The sequence below is a fragment of the Microtus ochrogaster genome, linkage group LG3 (assembly GCF_000317375.1).
Source record: "Microtus ochrogaster isolate Prairie Vole_2 linkage group LG3, MicOch1.0, whole genome shotgun sequence".
Classification (NCBI taxonomy): Eukaryota; Metazoa; Chordata; class Mammalia; order Rodentia; family Cricetidae; genus Microtus; species Microtus ochrogaster.
The window spans coordinates 20,379,513-20,388,133 of NC_022029.1; positions in this window are offsets into that span (position 1 = coordinate 20,379,513).

Consider the following 8,621-nt stretch of genomic DNA (forward strand, 5'->3'; position numbering starts at 1 on the left):
CTTTTTTCACTGTACAATTCCAGTCCAAGTTCCCACTCCCTCCCTTTCTCCCACTCCCTTCACTTGCCCCCTCACCACATCCCCCATCTACTCCATAGAGAGGCTAAGGCACATTGCTTTGCACAAGGTCCAAGGCTCTGCCTATTATATCTAGGCTGAGAAAAGTATCCATCCAAAGACAATAGGTTCTCCATAAGCCAGTACAGGTAGAGGGATAAATCCTGGTTTCATTGCCAGTGGTCCCTAACATGCCCCAGCCATGCAACTGTCAACTACACTCACAGGGACTACTTTGTACCTATGTTCATTTCTTCCCAGGCTTGCTGAATTTCATGAGATCCCATTAGCTCAGGTAGACTGTTTCAGTGTGTGTATCCATCATGGCCTTGACCTCCTTATTTATATTCTCACTCTTCCCACTCTTCAACTGGACCTTGGGAGCTCAGTCCAGTTCTCTGATGGAGGTCTCTGCCTCTGTATCCATCCATTGCTGGATGAAGATTCTATGGAGACATTTAAGATATTCATCAGTCTAACTACAGGGAAAGGCCAGTTCAGAAACCCTCTCCTCTATTGCTTAGAGTCTTAGCTGGAATGCATCCTTGTGCATTCCTGGGAATTTCTATACAGTCAGGTTTCTTTCTAGATTTAAAAGGGCTCCCTTGATCAAGATAGCTCATTCCTTGCTCACAATTCTGTCCTTCCTCCATCTCAACTCTCCAATTCCCTCAAATTCTCTTCACTCCTCTTTTTCTCTCCCCCTCTTTCTCTTCCACCTTCCCTTCACCTCCTAAGTCCTAGAAGCCAATTGGGTCAGGCAATCTTTTCTATTATGAATCTATAAACATTTGTCTTAGGGTTCACCTTATTACTTAGCTTCTCTATGATTGTGAACTATAGGCTCCATATCTTTTGTTTATAGCTAGTATCCACGTATGAGTAAGTACATACTAATTCATATTTGTCTTTTTTAGTCTGTGTTACCTACTCAGGATGTTGTCTTCCACCAAATGTTGTCTTCATTTGCCTGAAAAATTCAAGTTGCCATTGATTTTTACTGCTGAGTAGTACTCTAAAGTGGAAATTTGCCACACTTTCTTTATCCATTCGTCAGTTGAGGAATATCTATGTTATTTCCAGATTCAGGTTATTACAATTAATGCTGCTATGAACATAGTAGAACAAATAAATATCTTTGTAGTATGATTGAGCATCTTTTGGGTATATGGCCAAGAGTGGTATTGGTTGATCCTGAGGTAGGTTGATTCCCAATTTTCTGAGAAACTACCATACTGATTTCCAAAGTGTTTGTACGAGTTTGCATTCCCACCATCAATGGATGAATGTTCCCCTTTCTCTACACCCTCTCCAGTATAACCTATCATTGGTGTTTTATATCATAGCCATTCTGACAGGTGTAATATCAATCCTCTGTATGAAGTGTGGTTGGTGATAATTTTTTCCTATTCATTATGCTGCTTTTTTACTCCTTGACTGTATCCTCTGCTTTACAGAAGCTTCCCAGTTTCAGGAGGTCCCATGATTTATTGTTTCTCTCAGTGCCTTTGCTACTTGTGTTATATTTAGGAAGTGGTCTTCTGTTCCCATGCTTTGAAAGATACTTCTCATTTTCTTTCCTATCCAATTCACTGTGGTTTGATTTATATTGAAGTCTTTAATCCATTTGGACTTGAGTTTTGTGCCTAGGGATAGATACGGATCTATTTTCATTCTTCTATATGTTGACATCCTGTTATGCCAGTGCCATTTGTTGAAGATACTTTCATTATTCTATTGTATAATTTTAGCTTCTTTGTCAAAAAATAGGTGTTCATAAGTGTGTGGATTAATATTCATGTCTTCAATTTGATTCCATTGGTCAACCTCTCTGTTTTTATGCCAGTACCAAGCTGTTTTCTTTATTTTAGCTCTGTAATAGAGGTTGATCTCAGGGATGGTGATGTCTCTGGACGTTCCTTTATTGTACAAGCTTTTTTGGCTATTTTGGGATTTTTGTTTTTCCATATGAAATTGACTATTTTTTGGCTCAAGGTCTGTGAAAAATTGTGTTGTGATTTTGATGAGGATTGCATTCAGTCTATGGATTAATATTGGTAGAATTGCCATTTCTCCTGTGTTCATTCAACCTATTGAAGCACATGGGAGATGTTCTCATTTTCTGGTATCTTCTTCAGTTTCTTTCTTAAAAGACTTAAAGTTCTTGTCAAATAGGTCTTTTATATCTTTGTTTAGTGTTACCCCAAGATATTTGTGCTATTTGTGGTGGTTGTATAAGGTATTGCTTCTCTGATTTCTTTCGCAGCTATTTTATCATTTGTAAATAGGAGGGCTACTGAATTTTTTGAGTTGATCTTGTATCCTACCACATCACTGAATGTATTTATCAGCTGTAGGAGTTTTCTGGTAGGGTTTTTGTGGTCTTTTATATATAATATCATATCATCTGCAAATAACAAAGTTTGACTTCTTCCTTTCCAATTTGTATCCCCTTGATCTCCTTTTATTATCTTATTGCTATAGCCTTAACTTTAAATACTTGAAGAGATATGGAGAGAGTGGACAGCCTTGTCTTGTTCCTGATTTTAGGGGAATTGCTTTGAGTATCTCCCCATTTAATGTTTGTTGGCTGTTAACTTGTGTATTCCTTTTATTATATTTAGATATGTTCTTTTTATTCCTGATTTAAACAAGACCTTTATCATGAAGGACTGTTGGATTTTGTCAAATACCTTTTCATGGGTGAGATTGATCTGTCATTCTCTTTCTTAGTTGAGTCTTTGTGTGGTTTTGATATTAGGGTAACTGTAGCCTCATAAAAAGTTTGGCAATGTTCCTTCTGTTTTTATTATGTGGAACTCTTTGAGGATTATAGTTATTACCTTTTATTGGAAGTTCTTGTAGAATTCTTCACTAAAACCTTCCAGCCCTGGGTTTTCTTTTTCTTTTCTTTCTTTTTTTGGGGGTGGTGGGAGTGGTTGTAAGGTTTTTGCTGAGAGCTTTTATTTCCTTCAGTTTAAAGGTCTATTTAAATTGCTTACATTGTCTTGATTTAGTTTTGGTATATGGTAGCTATCTAGAAAATTGTCCTTTTATTTTATGTTTTTCAACTTTGTGGAGTACAGGTTCTGTAGTATGCTTTAACAATTCTTTAAAATTTTTCAGTATCTCTTGTTATGTACCTTTTTTCATTTCTGATTTTGTTATGTTGAATGTTTTCTCTCTGCCTTTTGATTAGTTTGGATATGGGTTTGTCTTCTTGTTGATTTTATCAAAGAACCAGCTCTTTGTTGCATTGATTCTTTACATTGTTTTCTTTATTTTTATTGTGTTTGTTTCTACCCTCAATTTGATTATTTACTGTCTTCTACTTTTCTTGGATGAGTCTGCTTCTTTTTGTTCTAGAGCTTTCAGGTGTGCTGTTAAGTCACTGATGTGATCTTTCTCCATTTTTTTTCATGTTGGAACTTGGTGCTATGAACTTTCGTCTTATCACTGCTTTCATAGTGTCTCATTGGTTTGTATACATTGTGCCTTTATTTTTATTGAATTCTAGGAAGTTTTTATTTTCTCTCTTTCTTTCTTTCTTTCTTTCTTTCTTTCTTTCTTTCTTTCTTTCTTTCATCTTCTTTCTTTACCCAGAGGTAGTTCAAGGAGTTAACTCTTCAATTTTCATGAGTTTTAGGCTTTCTGAGAGTAGTATTGTTGTTAAATTCTAACTGTAATCCATAGTGATCTGATAAGACTCAGGGGTTACTCTATTTTTTTGTATCTGTGGAGTTCTTTTTTGCTGAGTATGTGATCAATTTTAGAGATGGTTCCATGAGGTGCTGAGAAGAAGGTATATTCTTTTGTATGTGGGTGGAATGTTCTATAGATTATAGAACTTTAAGACAACTCTGAGGCCATTTCTGAGGCCCCTCATCATTAGTGATCCCCCCTCCCCTGGGAACCAAGTATCTAACAACTATACATGCATGTACTGAAATGTTGGGAAATTTCCATCTCCCTGAGTCCTTGTGAAAGTTCTCCAAATAGAGCTCTGTTCCTGTATTTGGGGCAAGATAACCCTTAGATGTTGACTTAGTTCCTGATGTTTAGTTTTTGATGTGTTAACTCACTTTCTAAAATTGAGTTGCGACAGAATTAAATCCTCTTGCTTTTAAATCAATTGCAGTGTGAGAGTGTTTTCTTATAGTGGCTCTTCCTCGGTAATTGGAATCTAGGGTCCAACATTTGGTTTATTGGCCAGGAAAAAGTTGCCCCCAGACCCACTACAGACCCACCTAGTTGGAGGTAAGAAAGAACGAGCTTGCTTTTATGTCTGTCTATTTGTTTACTGTGTTTCTGTTTCTGTGTAATTGTGAGTTAGTAATTTGAAAATTGTAGCTGCTCGGGGCTAGTATAGAAATAGAACCAAGAGGGGAGAAGACATGTCCTGAGATCTGTTGCCCAGCCCAGGAGGACACTATGCATACATTTTTGATGGAGGGGCAGCCAGGACACCCTAGTTCCTGGGAGGCATGATCTGCCTTCATCTGTAATTTTGGTTTTGCACTATGCAGCTTCTTGTTTTGATTCTGTGTCTGTCTGTTTTTATGTTTGTTTCTGTTTGTTGCTTTGTCTTTGATAAAAAGGAACAGCTTGTAATCACCTGGAGAAACTCAGAGACCAGTACTGGCCCCATGGCAATCATCAGTTCTCCTTATTCCGATTCATAACAGTTGTCACTTATAACTATCTGACACAGTCAATACTAGGATGCCTTGCAATTTCCTTTGACAAAGACATTAATCCTAAAACTCTCCACTTTAGCCTCAGGCAGATTCTTAGGACAAGGCAGAAACTAACCATGTTCTTTGCCAAAGTATTACAAGAATGGTCTGTAGGCTATTTACTAATATTCCTTTCCTCTGAAACCAAATTCCTCTGAAATTTGGAGCCTCATTATCCAAATTTCTCCCAGCACTATTGTCTTCCATGGTCTGAAGAGGATGGCCAATTCAGGTCTATCTACTTAAAATGTTAACTGTTTCTCTAAACCAAACTCTCAACATTTTCGATATTACTCCAATAATTGGTCTGAGTTGAAAGTCTGCATATGAGACTGTAGAGTGCTGGGGCTGGGCAGGAAGATGGTGAGGTAAGCTGTAGTCTAATCCTAGAGCTCCTGTGCAGGGAAGGCAGGGAAGGCCACTCTAGGCTGATACACTGGTTCTAGGACGCAGTCTGAATTAGTTAGGGTATGGATAAGAAGCTTGGGGTGCACAGCAAGATATACCCTGGTGACAGATATGGGAATTCTGGGTATGGAGTGGGTTATTGGGGATGGCACAAAGAGTTGTCTAGGTAGGTGGAGGTAGGTAGGTTTTGGAGGAAATCTAAAAATTAGTTGTTTTTCAGGTAGAGGTCTCATAATTTTCAATTTAATGAAATATGTATTTAAAATGTATTTCTTTATGGTTTTCTAAATTTCATCAGTGTCTGTTCTAATGACTACCTTTCATCTTTAATTTTCTTAATTTGGGTCTTATCTTTATTTTAGTTTGGCTAAGGGATTTTTAGTCTTGATTATCTTTTCAAAGCACCAACACTCTCTTCATTGATTCTTCCAATTTCTCCTGATTCACTTCATGTACTCTCATAGAATAAATTTTGTAAATACATTTCTTGTGTAATTTTTGAAAAACTTAAAAATTTAAATAAAAATCATAACTTTCTGCCACAATGTTAATAATTTCTTTTGTTGTGGAGTATTTGTTTACACTCTGATTGGTTTAATAAGGTGTTAAATGGCCAATAGTTAGGCAGGAGAGAATAGGCAGGACTTCCAGAAACAGAGAGAGATTAGAAGTATTCCACGATTGTTGTCATCATGCTTGGAGAAAGTTAGACTTGCCATACTGAGGAAAGGCACAAATCCATGTGTCAGCATGTAGATTATCAAAAGTAGGTTAATTTGGCAAAAAGAGCTAGTTGAGGACAAGCCTAAGCTAAAGGCCAAGCTTTCATAATTAATAAAAAGTCTCCATGTCATTATTTGGGGGCTGGTGATCCAAAAATAATTCAACAAGTATGCTTGCTACAGTCTCTCCCTTTCCTCAGCCTCTCTCCACTGTGTTCTGAGAGCTGTTAGCCTATAAGACGATATGTAGGTTTACAAAATAAATATCATCGTTTTTGTTTTGTTCACTATCTATTTACTAAAAGTGCACACTGATGCCATACTGTGTATGTGGATGTCAGAGGTCCACTTGTAGAAGTTCTCTTCTACCATGTGGGTCCTTGGGATTGCATTGCAGTGATAAGAATTGGTGGAGGATGCCTTTACCCCACAGATCTATCTTGTCCATCCAAATGTCACCATTTAAAAATCACATGGACTTGAATTAAGAGAATAACCAAGGTGACAGTTATGATTAGGGCTGAAATAAAACTTTATGTAAATTATAAGAAAGGGACATTGACAGTTATGTGTTAAAAACAAGACTCTGTTGGTACTTCTGAGTGTAGGATATAAACAATCCTGTGAGTACACTCACTGGAAGAGGTTATGGAGAAGCAGTAGAAGAACAGTCCACAACTGGAGCCTGGAGGTTCATGCCTCAATTGTAGAGGAAAAAACTGTTCTGGCAGGGAAATACAGCATGATCTCCTACTAGATTTGAATTTTCCATGGGGCAGACAGCTTTGAATTTCTGATCTTCCACTTTTGCTTTCTCAGTGTAGTAATTTCTATATGTCCATTGCAATGCTGGATTATGTGGCACTGGGCTCCAAACTCAGGGATTCAAACACTGTAGGTATGCAGTCTATCAGCTGAGCTATGTCCCTGGCTCCACTGCCTGCATTTGCTGATAGTACTGTTACATCACCTTCTCTCTGTAAGAAAGATTACTTTTCCTAAGTGTGTTTGGAGGAGGTGACAGTTTCTTAATTTTAACAAAAATGTTAATACTTTCTAGATGAGTGCCTAAAGCAAGCATAATGATTACCAGGAATATTTTGGAAACAGGAAGGATACCTTGGGGGAATCTGAAATGTTTGTCTGCTTTTGTTAAAAGCAATGCTACTAGTTTTGTTTTGTTTACAAGGCCTGAGAGCATCTAGTCTACACAGACAGATATGGCCTGGGGAGAGGAGCTCTCACATGGGAAACCCAGAGCTCAGCTGTTCCTACTGCATTGTTTTCCTGGAATTAGGAAAGTTTACTTTCCCATTTGATGGTTGCACTTTCTAACAATGTCACGGTCAGAAACTTGCCTTTTTCCAGATGACATGAAAATTATGAGTCTAGAGGGAGATGAGCTGATGACATTTCTTCTTTATAACTGCTTCTTAGAGCCTCATTCTATGTGAGTGTTTATCAAAGGCCCGGCCGGGTGAGTGTTTTTCTATTCATTAGTAGTAAGCTCTAATAGGTGGTGAAATGGGTTAGGGTTTTCTGCAATAAATTATTAGAGAATTCTCTTTTTAGAATTTTACTTTTGAACCACACTGTGTCATAAGCAAGCACATCTGATGCTTGCTGACTTAAAAATATTAGTGTAATGATTTATAAAAAATATATATACTATGAGCACTTACTATGATCTCTGAATATAATGTATGTGAAGGTAGAAGGGGAATATTGGGAAGAGCACAGGGCCAAGCAGAAGTGTGGATAGAGACAGGAAAGGCTAACTGGGTGAAAGATGACTGATGGATTTCTAATAAAGCAGATCTTTAGTACGTATTTCAAAAGTATCTGGAAATCTCACCTTTAATAAATATATTAAATCTTTGTAAGGTTATTCTTACAAACATGTAAAACACACATTTCAGAAGAGTCTTGTATGTTTTAATTAAATAAACTTATTTATACTATTTTAAATTTTCTAAATTGAACTTTGTGCACTGATACTGATATAATATTTTCATTAGCAGTGAGAATAGTATTTGCAATTCTTGAATAGTTTAAAATCAGTTTAAGCCAAAATCGCCAAATGTCTTTTCTAACAGTTACAAAATACACATTCTCATATTGCTAAGTCAATTAGTTTAGCTGCTGAATATCAGAAGTCTATTTTAACATGCTTGAATATCACTTACCAAAGTATGCAGGAGACTAAATGGAAGTGAAGGCAGGTGCGTTGTTACCCCCCTGTGATCGCAGCATTTTCAATGTTAAGGCAGGAGCATTGTGAGCTTGAATTCAGTTTGACCTACAGAGTGAGATCCCCCCATCTTTCACACACAGAAAAGTACTACAAAATTAAAGTAGAAAATGGATAATGTAGAATTATGATATAATTATCAATAAAATGGAACAAAATGAAGCAAATTATTGTCATTAAGTTTGTGGGTACAGATTATCAACAACACATAAATGAATTGTTAGAAATATGAGTTAACCAATAAAATCAACTAAAAAGAAAAAGAAACAGACACATTATAGATGCTGCTTAAAGTCAACATCTTCAAAGAGAGAGAGGTGGAGGATCAGAGACAGAGTGTGGCATATGAGAAGCTTCCAGGGCAGGGATGTCAAAAATGATGTGATGAAGTCTCACAGGTGACACAGATGCCAGGCAAGACTGTGAGCAAACCGCAGAAAGAAACCT